Here is a 25,092-nt window from a genome sequence, read left to right on the forward strand (position 1 = left end):
AACATCCGCTAATTCCTGCCAGATTTTCTTACTCTTTGTAGGTACGCCATTATCAAGAATTATTAAAGGTTCATCTTCTATATTTTCTACACCAACTGTTTCAATATTTTTCTTTAACTCTAGTGGCAAATACACATTTCTTCCCTTTAATCCTCTCCGTAAATCTGAAGGAGGCAATTTCCCTTTCTTAGGCTCCATACGAACAATAGCCTGAAAAGGATACACACATTAAATAAGAATAGACTCATAAGTATTTAAATCCACCAGTTCAGAAGGAATTTTTATCAACTCAAAATTATTATGCACAGCTCTAGCAGGCATTTTATTTTCGTCTAATCTGTTATAATATTTACAAATACACTGATCACAACCCAAATCAAAAGTATTCTCTACCAACAAATAAGTTACAAATTCCATCCTTGAACTTTGTAATTTCTTGCTCAAATTTTTCGGTACTGCAATGTTGTACATTCTCTTCTACATTTCCTTCTACTAACTTGTCAATTTCTGCATTATCTTCTTCTACACCAAAGTAACTAACCTGAATTTCATCACAAGCGTTCTTTACGTCTGACACAGATCCATGCAAAAGAGCACTGTTTAACTTCTTTAACATTAGAGCTGGACTTTTTGCATAATACAGGGTTCTGACTAATTTCCTAATTTGAGTATGATGTACTGCCAACATCCTGAAATGGTGAAAAAACACTTCTACATACTTCTACATATTTTTTTAGAAAGACAAGCCAAAGAATGTCCTTGCAAACCAGTATTTTCTCTCACTCTGCAAGGGTATAATCCTTGTAACATCTTAATCTTTTATTTAACACTTTTCATAGAATAGTTACGTAAGAAATTGCGTAAAAAATCAATAGATTCCTGCCGAACACTACAAATACTACTGCAATTCCAAGTGAACACTGGAGCTTTAGGCCTTCTCCTTAATACTTCATCAGCTAACACCTCTTCTACATTTCTAGGAACAATTTTCTCTTTCTCAACAGGACAACCATTTTTAACCTTATAAGCACGACCTGTAGTGTCAACTGCATGCAATAACTCATTACTCTGAAAATAACTCTCCTCATTAAAAATAGGCTCCGAACTTGAACTATGTTTCCATTCACCCAAAAAAACTTCAGAAAAATTACTTCTATTATTTACTCTTCTCCACTTACTCTTGCTCTTCATTAAATGGATTGGCTAATCTAGTGATCTAATTCTATTGATAACTAAAACAAAAAGGTTTTTTTTATTCAAAAGCTTTCTCAACTACATTTTCAATACATTTTAACTTCTTATAAAATGCGGTTTTCTTCTTACAATTCTTTATTAACTTAGTCAAATTAAACAAAATTCTATTATAAAACATCTTCTTCCTTATTTCCCGAAATTGATTTTGCCTTCTTTTACTATATCCATTTTTTTACAAGTTTTTTCATGGTTCTTGTCTTTTCTCTTAGTTGCAGAAACAGTCTCAGTATTTTTTACTTTGCGCACACTACTGTTACTGGTTGACAATCTTCGCAGAAAAGTCGCAGGGGCAGGCGCCGCTGCTCCGCCACCCATAGAGCGCCGCATTTATAATGCGGCTCACCATGGGGCAAAAACGGCACTGATGCGTGACGCATCTGTGCCGTAAAGGTGGCGCATTGCTGCTCCCGCAAGGCTCGGGGGTGCCCCATCTTTACAATGCTGCCTAAAGACCTACGCCTGCTTCAAGCAGGCGCAGTGTTTTGACGCAGCCTTGGCCTGAAATTGACTGAGTGAAATCTTATAGATTTCACTCAGCCACTTTTGCGAGGCGCACCTGCCCCGGAACGCCCACCCTGCACCGGAACGCCCACAAGTGGCGCAGGCCTTTACAATGTGACGCATCTGCCTAGATGCGTCACATTGTAAATGGGTCATAGGGATGCACCACGTTTACACCGCTGTTGCGTGACGCAAACGTGGCGCATTCCCAACAAAAATCTGCCCCTTAGTTTTCTTACCAGGACTTTTTTTCTTTCTGTTAACACATTGTTCTGCAGGTAAATGTTGTACATCTCTTTAAGTAAACTGCTTTATTTTGTCTTTTCTTCTTTTCAATTTTAGAAGGCATGATGATTTTTTTTCAGTGATGAACAAAAGAATCTATTATAAAAAATAAATATCACTGTTGAAAAATAAATATATCAAATAGGCTATTATATTACTTATAAGAAGAGAGTAGATATTACGGCAACAAACATAAGAGTATGACAATAGAAGGACTTTCAACAAGAGAAAGAGGACTATGACACAATAGGAAATATAAAAAAAATAGAGGATATAAGCAGGCACTACATTATAAGAGGATAAATAGAGTATGAAAACACTGGAAAATATGAAGAAATACCGAGCAGTATGAAGACAAAGATGTCATTATGAGTAGAGAAGGGAAAGTATAAGGCGAAAAACTGAGAAAAAGGAGACAAGGGGGCAGTATAAAAAGAGGTTACACAAGGGAGTATAAAAATAAGTAGGACTAATAGAAGACAGACGAAACAAGGAGGCCCATTAAGATGGCAGACAAATTGCCCCCACCAGGCTGGCGGTACCCACCACTAGCCTTGCAGAAGAAATCCACCCAACAACCCAACTAGAATGACCCCCCACCATATTACCATGGCTAGGGGATCCACAGCAGGTGAAACCACTCTGCACCAGTTGCCTAGCACCCAGGGCAGAAAGAATTTAATATGGTGGTGGTGTCTAATACACACCGCCATACATATTATAATGAGCCTCTACAGATGCCTTTCCGTAGTAGCAATGCCATCACATAAAAGGAAGCAGTCTTTACTATGAGGGCCCCCTGCGGGCCCCCGGAGTGAAGGTGTGATTGAGGTGCCAGCTGCATTGTGTATGCAAATGCATATATGCATTTATAGCATTGTAGCAGGTGAACCTGAGAGCATCACCCACCACAATGTTAAAAATGCAGGATGCATCAGCCACTGTGGCGGGCGCTTCCTTATACCCCCCACAGGACTCCCACACTTATGGCAGGCAGTCCCAACTACCATGAGGATGGTAGGCGAATTAAGTCCACCCACCATCCTAATGACCCCCTAAGAGTACAGAAGGCACTATGACAACAAGCAGCACTATAAGAAAATACAAATGAAAATCAAGAAAGAGAGAAAATATCACAAGAAAAGAGACACTATAAACAGAGAGAGGTAGACTGTGAGAGAGACAGCAGAGATAATGGAAAAATGTACAAGTGTAATTCTTTAATTTACACAGACGCTCAGTGTGATTCTAGACAAAAACATTTTAAAACCATACATTTCCCCAAAACACAATTACCACTCTAAAATATTTTAGTGATTAAACACAATCCATATATATGACCACTACATTTCAATAGACAATCCTAACACATTTTGCTAATACATTAACAATTTGTACCATTATGTTTTTGCCAACATTACCTCCAAATATGAAACACAATACAACAAGAAAGGGGCCCAAGGGGCTTGTAAATCTGGGCAAGAATATATACAGCAGTCTATAAATAGTTACTACAAAATATTAGGAGAGATATATATATATGAGAGAAGAGAGGAATAAGAGGTCAGAGGAGAGACTATAAAAAGAAGGGGAACTATTAAGAAACAGAAGGAAACAATAAGGACAGAGGGGGACTAAAAGGATAGGAGGGAGTATGAGAAAAAGTGGCACTATGAGGAAAGACATGTGAAAATAAGGAAAGAAGGGAAATACCAGAAGAGAGGACACACTATAAGCAGAGAGAAGTAGACTGTGGGAGAGACAGCGGAGAATATAGAAGAAGGAGCAAGTAAAAATCATTAATTTACACTGACGCTCAGTGTGATTCTAGACAAAAAAATGTAAACCATACATTTCCCCAAAACACATTTACCACACTAAAACATTTTAGTGACTAAACACAATCCATATATATGACCACTACATTTCAGTAGACAATCCTGACACACTTTGTAAATACATTAACAATTTGCACCATTATTTTTTGGCCAACATTACATCCAAAAATGAAACACAATAGAGAAAGTGGCCCAAGAGGCTTGTAAATCTACCCAATAGTGTATGCAGCAGTCTATGTATACTGACTACAACATTGTAGATTTATAACACAAGCCTAATTCTACAAAAGCAACACTATTAAATATTCTACAACTAAAAAAAGTGACTGCACACATTCTACATTTTTAGTACTGCACTTTATTGCACTAAGGTGACTAACGAAACACATTAACTTACCAAATGATTTTATCACAATACTTATCCAAATGCAGAGAAACTCAGAATATGGTTCTACAAACTTTACAGGAATAAACACATTACTCTTACTAAAAATAAAATACAACACATACACTCCCTTTTTTAAAAAAAATGTATCAAAAAAAAATGTATCCTCATTTGCCTTGCCCTCCTCTTAATTAGCCTCCAACTGCCATGCACGTCTTAAATCAGAGTGCGTGGTTGTAGCTGCACCAGAAAGCGCGATTAGTGAGAATTGGCAGGAGGTGACCGGAACACATACACTCCCTTACAAGTAATCAACTCATCTTACAAACTTATTGGAAGATTAAGAAGAATGCCACTCACACAGCAGATAGCCTCACACAGAATCTCTCTGCTTCAGTGCGTGCAGCAGAACCAAACAAATGGCACATTTTCCCTCTCAATTTACACATATATACAAAATAATAAAAAAAACAATTTCTTCAAACAATAATTCAAAACCAAAGACACATTTTCATTGGCTCAACATTTCAAACCTTTCCAACTGACATAACTTTCCACCCTACCCCCAGCAGATCATGCAAAAGTTAACTGTCAACAGAGGTCAAAAGTTTAGCACTCTATAAAACTCTGCTGCTCAATAAGTTTAGACTATGCATAAGTACTTACATAAAAATACCAATAAATACAAAAGGTATAATTAGAACCAACCAACACATAAACACATAAACATGATAGGAATTTGTAAAATATATTTTTTTAATTGACTTTTTCTTGCTGAGGTACGCTCACAGGACGTCTTACAGTTTTCGCACAGTACGTCGTACGTGTGAGCATGGTACGCGTACAGTAAATCTACTGTAAAAAAATAGCCTTTATCACAAACATTTTATAATCCCCCGGGATACCATTCCCGGGGCTGAAAAATAACGTTGGGGACCGTGGGGGGAGCCCCAAAGCCCCCACGGTCCCAGCCGGCTCCCCACGTCCTTCGGGAGCCGGCATTGCTTTTCGTCAGAGAGAGCAGCTAACATGCTGCTCTCTTTGAAAAAAGCAGTTTGTTATGGTGGCTCCCACCGTACCATAACAAACAGCAGGGTCCCAGGGTAGGCACCCCTGGGGAGCTCAACTAACTATAACGGCCGAAGTTCTCTGGTTTTGTATGAGTGAAATGTCCAACTGAGTATAATGTCGCTGAAACCTATGGTTTTTTCAGTAAATTTCTAAATGATAATTTCCAACTATAACTTCCCTGAAACCTATGGTTTTTTTCAGTGAATTATTAGGTTTTTTTAAATGCAAATTTCTAACTATGCCCACAGAGGTAGGACAAGTGAAGAAAGAGGAAGAAAGGCCCAGAAAGAAGCAATAGAAATACAGAAAGATCGAAAAAAGTGCAAAGTAAGTAAGTAAGTAAGTGATATGCAGAAAGAACCAACAGATTAGAAGAAAGAGGCCTTGTTTCAAAGTCATCCTGTGCCCCCAATTTTTTACTGACTTGTCCGGTGGTAACTGACTCTGGCTAGCCAAGCCCGGAGCGAGTGCTATGCTGAAAAACACTTAGAATACAGGTAAAACACCTGAATACACTAGGGTACACTATGGGTTTGGGTATCCCTGTGATTGGCATGAACTCCCTCCCTTGTAAGGTCTTAATACATAATAGGGGAGGTGTGTTAGAACTACCTCTAACTCAGAGGTGCATAAAGAGGCAAGAGAGGTGAATACACAGGCAGAAAAGGTGCAGAAACAGGGAACAGGGGTGTAGAAAGAGGCAAGTGAGGTGCAAAAAGAAGTAAGAGCAGTGCAGAAAGAACCAACAGAGGTGCAAAAAGACTGAATTGGTGTGTAGAATAAGGTAGGAGAGGTGCACAAAGAGGCAAGAGTGGTACAGAAAGAGGAAGGAGGGGTGCAGAAAGAAGGAAGAAAAGTATAGAAAGCGGCAAGAGAATTGCTGAAAGAGGCAAGTGAGGTACAGAAAAAACCAAGAGCAGCACAGAAAGAACTAACAGAGGTGCAGGAAGAGGCAAGAGATCTGCCGAAAAAAGCATCAGAGAAGCTGAAAGAGACAAGTGAGGGGCAGAAAGAAGATAGAAAAGTGCAGAAAGAAGCAACAGAGGTGCAGGAAGAGGCAAAAAGGGTGCAGAGTGACGTAAGAGGGATGCAGAAAAAGACAACAGATGTGTAGAAAGAGGGAAGAGAGGTACAGAAAGTAGAAGAGATTTGCAGAAAGAGGCAAGAGAAGTACAGAAATAGAAAGAAATGTGCAGAAAGTAGCAAAAGAAATGCAGAAAGAGGCAAGAGAGGCGCAAAAGGAAGCAAGAGTGGCTTGCACACCATTAGTACCAACTTAACACCCACATTTAGCAGTAAGTAACAGGTCACCATTCTAGGTTTGCAAAGGGCCTTCCACAATGCTGTAATACTTATAGCTGCATTTTTGGTAATGTTTTATCCGTTTGAGCTAGAAAGAAGACTTTTTTTGTTCAAATCTGCAGATTAAGGAGCAGATGATGAATGAGATGGCTAATACAGAAAATGTATAATTGTGTGAAAGTCAGTGCAGCCCAACAGTTGCATGATGCCAGTGGCCCTTCTCATACCTCTGACTAGGTCTACAAGTGCTCCACAGTGATTCCTTCTTTTTTTTAGTTGAGCTTCTAAGGAAACGAGGAAGATTAAACCTAAGGTAACCAATCCTCAACACAGACTACCATACCTTATAATTACTCTCCATAACACATAATCCCACTCCATATAATGTCTACACACTAAATACCACAAACTTTCTATCCACATACTTTCACTGCACAATCTACCACATAATTCCACTACACTCGGGGGCGTGGCTTGGACGCCGATGGCGATGGTCGCCTGATAGCTCGGCTCCGGGAGTGAGCCCGCTTTTATCCTGCAGATCGGGGACCGTGGGGCACCCCGACCCCCACAAACCAAAGATCGGGTTGGAGTGGACCTGCTGAGACACCCGGAGACACTCGAAAACCAGTTGTTCCGACGAAAAAGCGAAGTTGCGAGGAAAACGGAGCGGAGCCCAAGATGGCGCCCGGACCTTCTTGATGGCTTCGCCGAGACCAAAGACCCGTGGACGCCTAGCAGATCTACATGCATCTTCTCCACATCCTATCTATCCGAGAAGCGACCGTCCGGCTGATGGTTTGGAAGTGTCTGGGCACCGTGGCCATCCCTGAATGGATTGTTAGTCTAATTTTTCGGCGCAGGCTGGTCATGAACGGCCGGAGGCCATGAGCGGAACGACAATACCACGAGAAACGCCCGGCTGCCTCCCACTGCGTACCTGAACTCGCCGGAGCCCTGAGAACTTTATGGACAGCACGGCGACCTGGCGCCCTAGAGTCTCCGGCAGCACTGGTGACTCTCATCGAGGTCTTCCTCGACCCGACGGGCCTACCCAGATTGGCGCCGATCACCCCCGCCTCCCCCTCGTAGGCCTCCGAGGACACAGCGGTGGCACGTCCCGAAGAATCGGAGGAGTGGTAGGCCTTGGCGAAAACGATCGAAGGCCCTCTTCAAAACTACCACATACCAGGAGAGCCATAGTCGACGCCCACACTTGGTAGTGACTCTGCCGAACTTTCTCCCACGAGACTCATCTGCCATGGGAAAACCAAGGGGGCCCAAAGGGACCACCCCGGCTGCCTCAGACACGGAGGCGCTGGACAAAGACGATCGAGTTGACCCGGAGAGCTCTGGTGGTTCCCACCTACAACAACAATTCAACCGGGTCCTGGAGGCGATTGCAAACACGCGATCAGCCCTGCAGCAAGACATCGCCCAGGTTGCGACGAGTTTGGGCCTCCTCAGGGCGGACCACGGCAAGCTCTCGGACAGAGTTAAGGAGGTTAGAGAGCTCAGTGAAGGTTCTGGAGCCAGCACAGAAGACTCTGGCCGCGACGATGAAGGATGCTCTGTCCCGGATCGATGCCTTGGAGAAACGAGCGGAGGACGCTGAAGGGCGTAACAGACGGAACAATATTCGGGTGGTGGGCCTGCCAGAAAAGATCGAAGATGGCGACATGGTGGCCTACCTAGAAGCTTGGCTCCGGGACACGGTGGCTCCGGAGGGTCTGTCCTCCTTCTATACCCTGGAACGAGCACATAGGGTGCCGGCGAGGCCGCCGCAACAAGGTCGCTCCCCACGCCCGGTGGTGGCGTGTTTCTTGCATTTTCGGGACAGGGACCTGCTCCTTAACGCTGCCAGGCACAATGGCCCTTATCAGGTGGAGAATAGCCAGGTGAACATTTTCCCAGACTATACATATGAGACTCAACGCAAACGGACCTCTTTCCTGGCGGTCAAGCGAGAGCTCCGGAGCGAGGGTGTCCAGTACTCGCTCCTCTTCCCTGCAAGGCTCCGTATTATCCTTGACGACAAGACCCAGTTCTTTGATACCCCGGAGGAAGTTTGTAATTGGCTCGAACTATATAGGGCTGGCAAAGATGGATTCAGCTCATCATCCCAGTTAACTTCGGAGCCCGGCCAACAACGTCGTTCCAAGAGACTCCGAAGCCGCCGCGGTAAACCAGGCAAGCCTTCGACTGTAGAGACTATGGCGGAGCGGCGGGGAGTACTGGAAATGGTTTCTAATCTGTCTGTTTCACAAGGGGGCCCCATTGTTGAAGAATCAGAACCCGGCGGCGAGGGGGCTCATACGGACACAGATGAGTCAGAGACCGATAGTGTTCACTTGCCAGTGGTTACTCCAGACTCGGCTGAGGGCATGCTGGATGGGCAGGGATGACTGGGTGAGCTAATTCCATTTGGGCGGGGGTTTACAGCGGGGGTTGTGGAGGATGCGATTAATGCCATGATCCATTGATGGGGTTGGGGGGGCCCCGATCGGGCGGACGCTTTTTGACTCGGGGCTCGAATTAGTCTTGGTGGTCCGAGACTCGAAGGCCAATTACTGGCGCCCTTAAGGCTTCCCTGCGGTGGCGACCGCAGGATTAGTCGGGGATCGGGGGTTGCTGGGGACACGGTTTGGATGGGAACTAGATTGAGCTATTTGGGTCCTGTTCTGGGGTGGGTGGGGTGGGGTTTGTTTTGACGGGTATTGGGTTTTTGTTGGGGAAGATGGCCGCCATCAGTGTTGACTTGACTGTAGCTTGTTTTTTGTTTGAGCGTCGGTGGGAAAGCCCTGGACAGACACTGTGGGACAATGGCTGAGATCGCTAATGTAAAATGCATCACTTGGAATTTACGGGGGCTTCACACTATGTCCAGACGTCACAAGGTTCACGCTTATCTAGTGCGTAGAGGGGTGCAGATAGCACTGCTGCAGGAGACGCATCTCACCAAGGCGGAAGGGGCGGCGCTGCAACGTAGATGGAGAGGGCAGATCTACTGCACTTCATACTCAGCTTACGCGAGGGGGGCGCTAATATGGATAAGGGCTGGGGTTCCCCTGCAGGTTACAAAATCGGTGGTGGATCCGGAGGGTCGCTATGTAGCTATCTCCGGCACATTGGGGGGTAAGGACCTGAATATTTGTTGTGTTTATGCACCTAATGTGGACCAGCTTGCCTTCCTCTCTGGGTTTTCAGGCTCATCTGCCCATTTTCTCTCGGGAACCCTCTTACTAGGTGGTGATTTTAACTCAGTAGTGGACGTTGAGGCCGACCGCTCGCACCCCCCCCCTCCCGGACTCTCCGGTCCGGCGAGTGGCTAAAGGGAGGAAGGAATGGCAGACGCACTGGGGGCTCACGGACATCTGGCGAGCGCAACACCCCGACTCTAGAGACTATTCCTACTTCTCTGGCCTACACGAATTGCACGTGCGGCTAGATGGGTTTCTGGGATCGGCGGAGTTGGTGTCCGCAGCGGTGCGCTCTGAATATTTGACTAGGACCATCTCGGACCACAACCCTCTCCTAGCGGACTTCCGTTGGTTTCCCGGGACCCCTAGTGTGCCCACCTGGAAATTGCACCCGGAGATCTTAGAGGACATAGTCTTTAGGGCGGACCTGGCAGATAAAATTTCTGATTATTTTGTGACCAATGGGGGCACCGCTGGATCGAGAGCATCAGAATGGGACGCGTTTAAGGTAGTGATCAGGGGCTATTGTATTTCTAAGAAGGTGGGTATGCGATGTGTCATCCTCGATGACCTGACCACGGCTGACCGGAAGCTCCGTGAGATGGAACTTCGCCGCCCCGGCCATCCTGAACTCCAGGAGCGTACGGCTGCGGCCAGGGGGGCGGTGGTGGCGGAAGTCGAAAGACTGCGCTGCTTCGATTATAAGGCCTACACCACTAGGTCGCTCACGGAGGGGGATAAGTCGGGCGCGCTGCTAGCATGGTTAGCCAATCCTACGCGCCGGACCTCTCTGACGACGTCCATGCGCACGGCGGAAGGGCTTGAGGTGCACACCCAACCGGAGATATTAGGCTGTTACCAGCGCTACTACGAAAGGCTATATCGCAGTAACCCGACCAGAGACCCCGCCCTGATTGATGATTATTTGCAACCCTTGGAGATGCCAGCGCTGGAGCCCGATGTGGTGAAGGCCCTGGGCTCCGACATCGAACTAGGGGAAATCCGTAGCGCCATTAAGGGGATGGCGAGGAATAAGAACCCGGGCCTTGACGGACTTCCGGTCGAATTCTACTCCACCTACGTAGACCTATTGGCGCCCCGACTGTTGATAGTCTACAGAGAGGCAAAGCGTTTGGGACGCCTCCCCGGCTTGATGTGCGAGGCCTTAGTAGTTCCCCTCCTCAAACCTGGTAGAGAGTCAGCTGACCCGGCGTCTCACCGACCGTTATCAATGTTAACGGTCGATTATAAAATCCTAAGCAGTATATTGGCATCGAGGCTGCTAGGACACATGCGCTCATTAGTGCACGAGGACCAGGCAGGATTCATACCCAAACGTAACACGACCATGAATATTCGCAGGTTGTTTCGCTTGTTAGGGGACCCGCACACGGAGGCCCTGTGCCCGATGGTCCTATCGGTCGATTTGGAAAAGGCCTTCGATAGTTTGGAATGGGATTACCTGCGCAGAGTGTTGCTGCGCTTTGGTCTAGGGGAGGGCTTTGTCAGGTGGTCCACGGTGCTTTATGCCTCGGCGTCGGCCAGGGTGAGAGCAGGCCCGCTGATCTCCCAACAATATCCAGTAGAACGAGGCACGAGGCAGGGATGCTCGCTGTCCCCATTGCTCTTCGCGTTAGCGGTGGAGCCACTGGCGCTGTCAATCCGGTCCGGAGTTTCTTTCGGTGGTTTGCAGACCTTATCTGGCCAGCATTATATCTCGCTATATGCTGATGACCTGCTGCTCTTCCTCGAGGATTCGACCGCTTTGAATGGGGCTGCTGAGGCACTGACGTCTTTCGGGGAGGTCTCGGGCCTTCAGGTGAATTGGGCCAAGACTTGTCTGTTCCCGGTTCGCAGGGGAACGCCTAACCCGACACCAGCAGAGAAATTAGGTGGGAACCTAGCTGCCTCAAGTACCTGGGGGTATACATATACCATGACCCCACCGACCTCCTGGAAGGCAACATAGCCCGCTGTACTCGCGCGTTGCGTGGTAGTATGGAATTTTGGGCTACCCTGCCGCTTTCGGTGGCGGGGCGGATTGCACTATTGAAAATGGTGGCACTTCCCCGGTTGCTATACTACTTTCGAGCGCTTCCGATTTGGATCCCGCCGGCCACCTTTCGGCTATTGCGATCCATGGTGGTGGGGTTCCTCTGGGGATCGGGCTGCCGGAGTGTGGCTCTCAAGACGCTGATGAGACCAAAGTCAGAAGGAGGCCTCGCGGTGCCAGATTTTGAGAAATATTATCTGGCAGCTCAATTGCAGACCTTCACCCAGGAAATCGAGAGGGAGTTTCGTGGCCCGGAGGTTGGGAGGGGTACGGGAATGCCTAGGCATGTTATTTCCTTCATCGCACTGCGCCAGCGTCTGGCCCTGCAGGGCCTGACACTCTAAGAAAAGACTATCAGATTATGCTGGAATCGCGCCCATGCCCGGGGACAGCTGAGGCTCCCATATGCACCAGAAATACCGCTGGGGATGCTGACGGCCCTGCCTCATGGGGGATACTGGTCGCGCCTAGGACAGTGGGAAGACACAGGATTGCAACTGGTGGGGGACCTTTATGAGGACGGGGTGTTACTGCCCTTCCAAGAGATTCTAGACCGTTTCGATGTTCCCCGAGGCGACTTCCTCCTGCACACGGCTCTGGTTAGAGCGATTCAGACGTACTGGAAAAGTGGGCTAGAGGAACCGCCTACGTCTCCGGTGTGCCAGTACGTTATGATGTCCGCGGGGACGGTCAAGGCAGTCACGTGCCTGTATAACAGATTGATTAACGAGGGCTTGCCCCCCCTCACCATACTGCGGAATCGTTGGGAGGCCGACATAGGGAAAGAGATACCGGAGACGACCTGGTCACAACTCCTGCGCCGAGCCTGGAAGGGAGCACGCTATACTACAACAAGAGGTATCCAGGAGTCGCAACAGAGTGTTTTTGCTCTAGACTGACCACCATATGACTTACAGGTTAGATTGTGTATTATTCAAATGTGAAAACCATTCAACTACTCACATGCATGACATGCAACTAGGGTAGGAATTTTTCCCATCAGTTGCCGTTCTGTACCACCACTATCACATCATTTGGGTCCTCCTTACCCAGGAGTTAGTACACATAATCAATCACACTATGTCGAGTGCAAAGAATGTATGAGTGAGGAGACCAATGTCTTATGTCTTAAGGGTGGTATCGATATGGTGTTGAAATGATAATTACAACTGAAAGAAAGCAGTGCAGTGAAAAAGAGTGGAAGTGAGTAAAATTAGGTGGAACTGAGTAGAATGAGTGCTTTATTAGTTTCCCTCAGACCCCCAAGTTTAAAAACAAGTGAAAAGTAGATTTAACAAAATATCTACTGGCAGGCAAGTGGTCGACATGTTTCTGCATATAAACGGAGGTTTCCTATGCATTCCTCAGGACCTTGATGTTGCTACTGCTTGCATAATTAAGTGATAAGGAACAAAAAAGGATAAAAGGGAAAAATTTCACCTGAATGTCAGGTGTTTATTCTCCAACGCTATGCCCAGTTTCAACTGGTTCATTTTTACATACTCCACAGGGCTTACTTGACCCCGGCGAAGATTCAGCAATACTTCGCCACGGATTCAGCGGATTGCCCCAGATGCCAAGCGCCTGAGGCAGACCTCATTCATATGTTGTGGTCCTGCCCGGCACTGGCTTTTGGTCGAGGATACTCTAAATAGGACTACGGGGAGAACTTTGTCGGTCGACGCGGCGGTGGGGCTCTTACACTGGTTCCAGAGAATGTCTGACATAATATCGACAGACAGAATATCGAAATACAAAAATATCGGAGCAAAAATATCGACATCAAAAATATCGGAATCCTATCTTCATAAAGGTAAGTACAAAAATATCGAAAAAATAATATCGTAGTACAAAAATATCGGAATCAAAAATATCGTTTTTTTAAATGTATTAATAATAATGTAAAAATAATTTTAAAATACATATAATTTTACAAATATTAAATAAAAATATTAAAACAAAATTAAAACTAATACATATACATTTAAAATAAATAAAACACTTAATAATTTAATGTAATTTTTTTTAATGGTATTTATTTGATTTAATGTAATATTTTTTTGTTTTTACCCTGTACGCCTGTACCCCAAAAACCCAAAACTGACCCTGAACCCTAAAAATATCCCTGTACCCCAAAAACCCAAAACTGACCCTGAACCCTAAAAATACCCCTTTACCCAAAAACTGAAAACTGACCCTGAACCCTAAAAATACCCCTTTACCCAAAAACTGGAAACTGACCCTGAACCCTAAAAATACCCCTTTACCCATGAACTGAAAACTGACCCTTATCCCTAAAAATACCCCTTTACCCAAAAACTGAAAACTGACCCGGAACCCTAAAAATACCCCTTCACCCAAAAATTAAAAACTGACCCTGAACCCTAAAAATACCCCTTTACCCAAAAACTGAAAACTGACCCTGAACCCTAAAAATACCCCTTTACCCATGAACTGAAAACTGACCCTGAACCCTAAAAATACCCCTTTACCCAAAAACTGAAAACTGACCCAGAACCCTAAAAATACCCCTTTACCCAAAAACTGAAAACTGACCCTGAACCCTAAAAATACCCCTTTACCCAAAAACTGAAAAATGACCCTGAACCCTAAAAATACTCCTTTACCCAAAATTAATTAATATTATTTAATTACCAATTAATTATTAATTAACAATAACAATAAAGTAAATATATTAGCACATTAGCTGTAATTAATTCAATGTAATAATTAATATTATTTTTCCCAATTAATTAATTAAGAATAACAAAAAATTATATATAAAAAAATTACTATAATTAATTTAATTAAATAATTAATATTAATTAATTACCAACTAAATATTAATTATAAATATGTACAAAATTATATTAATTAATTAACTAATAATATAAATTAATTACCAATTAATTATTAATTAAAATATGTACAAACATATATTAATTAATTAATTATTATTAAATTACTTCCCACCCTATTCCCCTATAAACCCATAACCCGCTACAGAACATATTTATCAATTAATCAATTAATTAAAATTAATTAAAAATTATTTCTCAATTAATTAATTAATAATTCCTACTAATTAATAATTAATTTAACATAATTAAATTACTTCCCACCCTATTCCCCTATAAACCCACAACCCGCTACAGTAGTAAAAGACAATATTTAATTAAATTACATTAAAAATAAATAATAAAACATAATAAATACAATATAATATACACAAAATGTATTTTAAAATTGATATTAGTAACATCGAAGTTATTTATTTCGATATTATTGACATCGATATTTAAAACTTCGATATTACTGATATCATACTAATATCGATATTAAGACTGTCGATATTACTTACCTTCGATATTTTGTCCCATCGATATTTAAACTTCGATATTTTTGTATATCGATATTTAAAAATCGATATTTTGTCTGTGTACCGGTTCCCGCATACCCCTACACATAAAATTTTGAGCAAATTTATTGATTTAGGGCTCGTCCTCGCTAAACGGGAGATAACCAGGAATTGGAAGGCAAGAGTTGGTCCGATGGGAGCTAAATGGCACAACGAACTTCTGAAGTGGGCTGCGGGGGAGAGCACTCTGCGATACCAACTGGCGAGGCGGCAGCACAACGAGAGGGCGCTAGAATCAGCACTGGAATGGGAGACAATAGTGCAGGCCCTTAGAGATTACTGCGCTTCCACCGATTCCGAGGGTGATGATGCAGCACAACCTGAGTCCCGTTAGACGTCCACGATACGGATCTCAATACAGTCATCTGGGGTTTTTCCCATAAGGTCTTCCTACACATACCACTACACACTGATGGCGGGGTTGAGTGGGGGGAGGGAGTTGAATCATGAGACTGTTGGGAGGGAGTTTTTTTTTTTTTTCTGTTAGGTTGATCTAGAAAAGCAGATGAAGCCCGTGGGATAATCCGGATCAGCTTCGACGTTCTACCAGATCCCCACCTGTGTTCTATGTCAGAGGACGCCGCCCGACCCTTGGGTTGTGGGCTGAATGGCTGTGTACCCACAAGGTTTTCTCACGGGGGATCGGATGTATCTACCCTTTTATTCCCGCAAATGTGTTGCTGATCTGACATGTAACTTTGGCTAATTCCTGCAATAAAAATATATTTAAAAAAATAATAATAATTCCACTACACTCAACGTACATCCACTCCACTCCAAAACAAAATTAGGAAAAAAACTTTACATTTACAACACCAATAGCTCAAACTCTCGCAAATGCGAAACTATTTCATTGCAAACACTTGTTTAACTAGTAGTCGCGTTTGCAGGCTGGTGTAGAAAGCGGCCTGGGCCTCTGACCAGCGCTCAGGAATTCTGCTGCCTAGGACCAGGAGGGCTACTTGGCCCCCAAAGTCCCTCAGAAGTAAAGTAGACTTCATCCCCCAACCAGTACTGTGCCAGGAGGCACGTTTGCAGAGTGATGGAGAAAGGTGAGCCTGCCCTCCGTAGACCTCTTAGCAATCCCACTGTGTGGGACATAATGGGGGTAACATGAGGGGTAGTTGGCCCCCAGGGACAACCTTGGGGCCAACTACCACCTCCTATTACCTCCTGTAAGTCCCACACAGCAGTCTGCGTTCCCTTTTCCCAATTCTCTGCAATCTCACTCCCTGACGCGCTCTGGGATGGGGATTAAAGTCCCCTTCGCTGCTGGGGGTCCTTGGGGGAAAACCAGCCTACCTGATACCTCAAGTATGCCCCAGATAGTGGGATTGCTGACAGGTGGACACAGGCTATGCCCCCTTCTCCAAGACTCCTCAAACACGCCTCCTGGTGAACTCTTGGTTGGGGGATGAAGTCCCCATGTCTCCTGAGGGTCCCTGGGGGCCAACAAGCCTTCCTGTTTTCTGTAGTAAGCCCCACACAGCTGGAATGCTAAGAGTGGTCCGAGGCCACGCCCCCTTTTTACACCACTTTGCAAACGCACCTCTTGGTGCACTGCTGCTCAGGGGATGAAGTCCACTTTCGTCCTGAGTTCCTCAGGGGCTTGGCGTGGCCTCGGACAACCTCTCAGCAGTCCCACAGTGTGGGGCTTACTGGAGGTACCTGGTGGGCTAGTTGGCCCCTAAGGACCCTTAAGGTTCTAGGGGACTTAATCCCGTACCCCAGAACACACCAGGAGGAACGTCGAGATTCCGGATTTTCTTTCCTTTTTTTGTTCGAAGGGGGTTGTGTGGCCCCCCTTCTCTTAATATTTTGTGAGCCATGGGGACCCCATCCCCCAGGGCCTGAGATATTTTATGTTTTTGGTTAAAAAAGCAGGAAGGAGGCCACGCGGCCCCCCTCCTGAGGCCGATTTCGGCCACGGGGACCCCATCCTCTGAGGCATTGCCTCTTTAAAATATTTATTTTATATATTATTATGGGAGGGGAGCCACGTGGCCCCCACTTCCCTGGGCCACTGTGACTCCGTTCTACAGAGTCGCAAGATGGCTGTTAACTCTTTCTGATTTAAAATGTTGACAGCCAATCAGAGCTATACAAGGAACTTAATGCAAAGCTGCCCCTCACTGATGAAGAAGCTGATAAAATTGTAAAATGCATCCACTGTTGGCCCTAGGGACCCCATCCCCTGGGGCCTGGCCTCAACTTTGGGGACCATGGGATAGCCCCAATGCCCCCGCAGTCCTTGCCCATTCCCCGCCTCCTACGGCAGCCAGCATTGCTTTTGGGCAAAGTGAGCTGCTGACATGCAGCTCCCTTTGCCCAAAAGCTATCTGCTTTGCTTTATGGAAGCAAAACAGTGTTTGTTAAGGCAGGGCAAGAGCAGTGCTCCCGCCCTGCCATAGCAAACTGCAATGTTCCGGGGGTGGGCACCCACGGACATTGCTGGAGTCAGCTAGGGTGGTGGTGGTAACCAGGGCCATCTATGGCTCCTGCAGGGGGACTGCAAGGCCCCCCTCCAATATATGTTTAAAGCCCCAGGGAGGTGGTTGTCCCCAGGGCCAAAGGTCCACTACGGACCCCTGTATTTAAATTAAGTGTGCCTCATAAAGGTGGTGGTCCCCGGGGCAGTGTGGGGAGGGGCAGGAGTCCCCCACACACTTCTTTTATTGTATTGAAGCCCTGGGAAGGTGGCGGTCCACGGGGCTTAGAGGGTCTGCGAGGCCCCACGCCCATAATTAAACTAATGCCCCAGAGAGGTGGGGGTCCCTGGAGCAGCTTGGGGGGCAGGAGCATATAATTTGCGCATTGCCTCAGGCACCATGACACCTTGGTTCATTTTCTTTTTTACAAAAATGCTTTTTTGGGTCCTGAGCAGGTCTAGGGGGTCAGTGTTTTTCTACCCTGACCCCTTATCTTCTTTTTTAACCTTTTGATACAATAGTAAAATACATCCACTCTGTTGATACTCACCACATAAGACAATTCCATACATTCTGCACTGATTACATGTGCTTTTCTGAACAACAAAAAATGGAGGCAATCATTGTTAAATCTGTGCAGGGTATTGGGTGTATGTATATTCTATAATGTTGTTACCAAATATACGGAGGTCACCTGTGTGTGTTATTAAACAGCATGAAGGAACAACACCTGACTACATTTCCTGCGTTTGGTATCGATTTGTGGTACTTGACCTTCTGTACTGAGATGCACACCAAGCCCTCATTTCAATCTGCCCTTGTTTGAATATGAAGCACCCAGGTTCTTATGTCGTATGTTGGACTTCTAGATCCAAATCAAGGGGCCTGATCTACAAAATGTTTTAACAGTAGCAAACAAGGTGAATCTCAGGGTTTGCGACCGCTAAAACATGTTTTAATTTACTAAACCCAATTAACCATTCAGAAAAGGTTTTCTAAATCCTTAAACAAAGAAGGCAAACATTAAGGAGTTACTTTTTGGAATGGGCATGTTAAGGGTGTCCCCTCTAAATAATGCTTCCTTAAGGGATGTAGTAACATTTTGCACCTAAAATATGGTTGCAAATTGTTATTATTTTACTATCAAATCCAAATTGATGATAAGCCATTCAAAAGGAGGAAGAGGATCCACGGGGCCCTTCTCCTTTGAGAATGCTGATAAAAACGTTTTATAGGGGTAGGGTGTGGTTTGCGAGCCAACAGGCTATTTCTAAAAATGGTTTGTTTAACTTTTAATTTATTTTTAATGCGTCCCGATTTCCTTTTACGAAAATGGGACTAATTGAAAAAAAAGGTTGTTTTATTTCAAATCAATCACAGAGATGGTAGCCTGCTGGCCCCCGCATACAAACGTGACTGTGACTCTAGCCAGTTGTAGTGCGCTGCAATTTGCGACCTGCCTCATGCATAATTTTTAAGTAGGCCAAACTTCAAACTACTATGGTTCATAATGTTGTAAACTGACCTATTAAGACATAGGCAGTTATCAAAGTTCGTTCCCATTCTCAAAAAGTTGGTGCATACCTTACAACCAGTTTTTGCTAATGAAAAATATGTAAATCAGGCCCATGTTTCAAAATATGGCAGTATGTGTCTGAGTTTACAGCAAATGGGCACCCAAAATTCTGTTAACTAACAGTGAATCTGTGTTCGAGGTGGCTGATTTTATGTAGCACACTTCCTATGGAGCCTCTTGAAATCCCATCTGCGAAGAGGGATTTCATAAATTTAAGAAGAAGTTTTGTGAGAATAATTTTGACTCTTATCAAGGTGGAATTTGAGAGGTGAGTAACAAAGAGAAAGAACTGTTTAATATTATTGAAGAGTTATCATCCCCTTATACTGGAGGCATGAAAAAAAGATCTGTAATGAAACAATCTGTGTAGCATGAATGCCTGTTTCTACATCAATTTAAGGTCAACAGGATACCATAGACCAAGGGCTCCACCCTTGCATCACAGCTATTGACTCAGCTACATTGACTCCGTGTTGAGGAAGGGGCACAATTTTCATTTTCTGCAACATTGATATCATTGGCTCCATGTTGAGTACAGAACATTGAGCCAAAGACTTCTTAGCTACCTTTTACAATACCGTTCATCCTTTGTAATGTACTGCAACCTAGTACTAAGTAGCAAACAACCTTTCACCTACATTTGTCCTACCTTGCTCTGCATAGCAGTTCTTGCAATTACCTTTTACCCAGTTATGGTATAAATATATGTCGATTGGTTTCCTGGAAACTAGACTCATTTATTATGCATGAAGATTCTTAGAAATGTCCCCTGCACATGAGGTACATAACAGGAATCATACACTTTGTATAAAAGCATGGTCATCTTCATCCTAGGGCCACAGAACTACTTTGCATAATTACAAGGTTTGATTTAGGCTCATTTACATAACCATACTCACAACATATCAATTGTGGTAGGAGCCCCAAGGCGATCTTTATGGTAGAAAAGAACCATACCTTTACTAGATAAGCATAGGAGACGCTTCCACACTGACCCAAGTGACTGAGGTCCCGGTCTCCAGAAGCTACAACACACATCAGTCCGACATCCCTTGCGGGGTGTCTAGCTCATGACCAAGCAGGGGTCCTTCATTCTTTCCCATCCGGTAATGGGGTTGGCTCTTTCCTAGGAGATTCTCTGGCTTTACACCAGCATACATGCTAGGTACACTTAGGTACACTTTGTTAGGGTCAGCATTGTAGCAGTGCGCTTGATTACTGTCATGTTTATATGCCTTCATTGTTTTAGCGCCATGGTAGAATTCTACCTTCTATTTACTCTGTTGTCGCTTGCAATCTTTTACATTTGCTTGTGTCTAATGAGTGTAGCAGCAAACATGTTTTATACTATAAGGACACTGGTTCAATAAATGGTTATTCAAGAACATCCCCCTCGTTTGTTCTGTGCATCTCTTTGAGACTAAGTGAGTACGATTGACAGAGTGAAAAGTATTGTACTGTTTCCACGATCCCTGAAGGATCAAGGGTTGTCATGTTCGCTGGTTGACAGAAACTATTTGCTCCTTGGGAAGATTAGGGGGCTTATGGTAGCACTGTGAGCTAGCTGGTATATAGGCTGACATATCCTTTGGGGTTGTCCGGAATCAGTCTAGACACCAATCCTTTAGTTTATGTTCACTACAAACGTGCATATCCTATGTATTCTTAGGAACTACACAACACTATGGCCCCCATTAGGATGGCGGGTGAACTTTGCCCGCCGGCCATCCTCACGGTATAAGGGACCGCCTGCCATAAGGGTGGGGGTCCAGTGCGTGCAATTAGGATGCGCCTGCCACAGTGGCAGGCGCATCCAGCATTCCTAACATTGTGGTGGGCGGTGCACTCTACACCGCCTGCTACAATGCCAAGAAGGCATGTTATGCACTTCCATGCACAACATAGGGGGCACCGCGCTGTGCCTGCCATGTTGTGCATGGAACTGCTGGGGTGTACCATAGGTACCCCCCATCTGCACCCCCCACCTCACTGAGTCCCGGGGTCCCTCAACGGGCCCCCAAAGCAGACTCTGCATACCTTTATGTGGCAAGACATTGTAAAATGCCCATTCTAATATGGCTAACAAAGTGGTACAAAAGAAGGTGGTGATGGACGGAGCATTTGAACCAATCCAACACTCACACCCAGTCAACAGATCTGGGTTTAATCCATCACCGTTCTTTAGCCCACTCTGCCACCCCAGTTCAGACATGGCCATACGCAAATCAGTCTGACCCAGTGCCTCATGGGAACAGTCCAGCCTGAACTGCCAGGCCATGCATTCCCTGGACCGGAAACAAGCTTCCGAGGACTGGTTTCTGGCATTTCAGCCGTCTTCAGCCCGGCTTGCTTGAATCCAGTGGCAAAGTGAGCAACGGACTCACGTCTGAGCATACCCTGCCAACTTATGGCGAACTAAGTGGTACAAAAGGGGGTGGTGATGGATGGAGCATCTGAACCAATTAAACACTCAAACCCAGTGAACAGATCTGGGTTTAATCCATCACCATTCTTTAGCCCACTCTGCCACCACAGTTCAGACATGGCCATATGCAAATCAGTCTGACCCTGTGCCTCATGGGAACAGTCCAGCCCGAACTGCCAAGCCATGCCTTCCCTGGACCGGAAACAAGCTTCCGAGAACCGGTTTCTGGCATTTTAGGTGGCAGAGTGGGCTAAAGAACGGTAATGGATTAAACCCAGATCTGTTGACTGGGTGTGAGTGTTTGATTCAGATTTTCGTCCATCACCACCCCCTTTTGTACTATTCTAATATGGCTGGCGGTGTCTGATAGACATCGCCACCATATAGAACCCTTTTCCGCCCGGTAGCTAGGCGACCTGGGTGGAAAAGCAGCAGACGGACTTTCCATCCTCCGGGGACCCCCAGCCATAATAATATGGCGAGGGGTCACGGTCACGGCGGATCGCCCCCGCCAGGCCGGCGGTGGCTACCGCCGGCCTTGGAGGGGGCGATCCGTCTGCCATCCTAATTGGGCCCTATGTCTCTGCACACTACCATATCTTCCTTCTGAAACTGCTAGGTTTGTCTAAGTACCCCAGTTCAAAGAACAGTTAATCTGTTTTTGTGAATTGCTTACTTGTGTTTTTTTGATACCTCTGATTTGCTGTTTTTTACGGAGATAACTTAAAGAGTAGTACTTGTATATATTTAACTCTTTTCTGTTTGTCTGTTTTAAACATCTAGGCCTAGATTCGGTATTTTACCACCCAATTGGATTGGGTGGTAAAATACCGAATCTGAAAGGCCTTTGGGACTCAGATGAGTCCCACCTACATCTAGAAGTTACTGAATCGGTAAAAATACCGATTCAGTATTTTACCGATTCGGTAAATTTACCGAATCGGTAAAATTGGCCCCCTACATCCCAAACGCCCATTTACTGGTTGGTAACGGCCAAAATCGGCCGTTATCGGCCGGTAAATAGCCACCTACATCTGGCCCCTAGAAACTATTTTGTGTTAGTGTGCTCTCTAAATAGTTACTCAACAACATCATTCTTACAAAAGAGAGAAAATTAGATACATTGTGAGGTACGAATGTTTCTTGATTGAAACCATCCTCTTGAGCTGAATCAATGTAATCATCACAATGAATCAGAATCAGAAAAATGCTTTATTCGATTTTAGCAGATTATTAAAATCATAAAAGCAACAATTTGAAAAAACAAATTCATGAAAATACTTTTGAAAACATTCCATACAAAGAAAGCTAAAAATTACATCATGGTAAAACCCTTGAAGCCCTTTTCCTATAAAAAGTTAACAGGTTATAGAGTTCTGCTTCCTCAAAATGCCCTTTAAATGGCCTGTCACAATGCTTATACAATGCCTATACAATATTCGTTATCCAGTAACTGTCATATTAAAAATGCAGGACTGCTTGTCGCCATGGACCCTACTTCAGATAGGGCGCAATCCATCTTGCATGTTCCCTGGCATAATATTTACAAAATAGGACCACATGCATAGTTGTTTGCAAAGATAGATTATCGCATGGACAGAGTACAAAATCCCTAGACCAATTATTTATGGTTGGAAAAGTTACCAGGCGATGAAAGCTCTCGAACCTAAACCTGGTCAAAACATATCTATCAAAACCTCCTAAACAATAGATCAGGTAAGGTTGGATAGAATAACAGGCCAAGGTCATTTGGTGCCAAAGCACAGATTTTTTATTAAACTCCACTATTAATCTGAGCAGCTTAAAGTGATTTAGGCATAGCGTTTTCAAATCTTTTCTTGATATCGAACAAATAGACTCTGGCATATCATAAAAATCCGGTCTATTCAGATCATTAAATAAGTTTCTTACATAGTTTAACCAGGGAATGTTTCTAGCATGGTCTAGGGCCATTATATTCATAATATTTTCACGATTTAAGCCTAATGTAGGCGAGGTCCAAACTCTATGCCAGAGTAAAATGGGTTGTGTTTTAATAACATCAGTAATATGGTCACTATGACAGTTAAAAACAGGAGCACTCTGGGGAACAGCTAGAATAAATCTTTAAAAAGCAGTTTCAGCAACTTGTAAGGAAGCTACATTATAAAAGCCCCAGCCCCCCGCCCCATAAGTTGCAATGCTTCTGCATTTTGCTAAGTAAATTTTTAATAGGAGATCCAGGGGCCTTTTTCCCAGTTTTGATGCAAAGTTCATTACCGCCGCGATCAAGCGCTTAAACAGAAGGGTCCTGCTCTTAACCGCTGGACCCCAAGAGCCTGAGTCGTCAAGTAATATACCAAGGTACGAGAATGTTCTGGTGGATTCAATTCTATTGCTACCCGCCACTAGGTTTCTACATTTAGTAATCTCCTTCCCGCTTGTCATCACAAAGGTTTTCTTTGCGTTGAGTTTTAGACCCCTGTTGGTAATAAACTCAATGTAAGTGGAGAGTGCTCTCTGTAGGTCTATCTTGGTTCTAGCCATTAGCACTGCGTCATCTGCGTAGAGAAGGAAGACAATCTGCTTGTTGTTACATCTCAGTGAGTCTCTTATATTGGCCCTCAGTTTCTCCTCCAAAGCATTGGTATATATGGAGAAGAGGAATAGGGTCAATAGGCAGCCTTGCCTAACCCCCTTCTCCACGCGGAATGCCTTGGTACACTCTCCCTTAAGGCCATGTCTCACCTTTGCCGATGCCCCCACATATAATTGTCGCAGGAATTGTACAATCGATGGTTCTATCCTAATATCCTCTAGGATTTTCCATAGCTTGCTATGGTCCACACAATCAAAGGCGGCAGTAAGGTCGACGAATACTGCATACAACCACCCTGTCTTTACTTGAGTATACTTCCACTGAATTAAAATGAAATTTAAAACCTGTTCGATAGTGCCCATCCCTTCCCTAAATCCGTACTGGACCGGGCTCAAAATAATATTATCTTCTGCCCATATCTGAAGTTTATGTAGCACTACCCTTCCGGCGATCTTCATAAGCGAATGTAGGAGAGATATTGGCCTGTAGCCCGCTGGGTTCTCCCGGCCCCCTTTTTTAAAGATAGATAATTATTGATTTGGATCAGGATTTTTTAAAGCCCTTTGCACAGCATGCCTCTAGAGCTCGTGTTAAAAGAAGAGCCCAGAGATCTGTAATATATTTATATAGGTCGACGGGAATCCCATCGGGTCCCGGGGCTTTGCTTCCCTTGCTCACATTTATGACCATCAACACTTCCCCGAGGGAAAGCTGAATTTCGATCAGTAGAAAGGCCTGTTGAGGCTCCTGTACGGCTAGCGTATCGAGATGACTTGA

This window comes from Lissotriton vulgaris, chromosome 3_1 (genome assembly GCF_964263255.1).
Source record: "Lissotriton vulgaris chromosome 3_1, aLisVul1.2, whole genome shotgun sequence".
Classification (NCBI taxonomy): Eukaryota; Metazoa; Chordata; class Amphibia; order Caudata; family Salamandridae; genus Lissotriton; species Lissotriton vulgaris.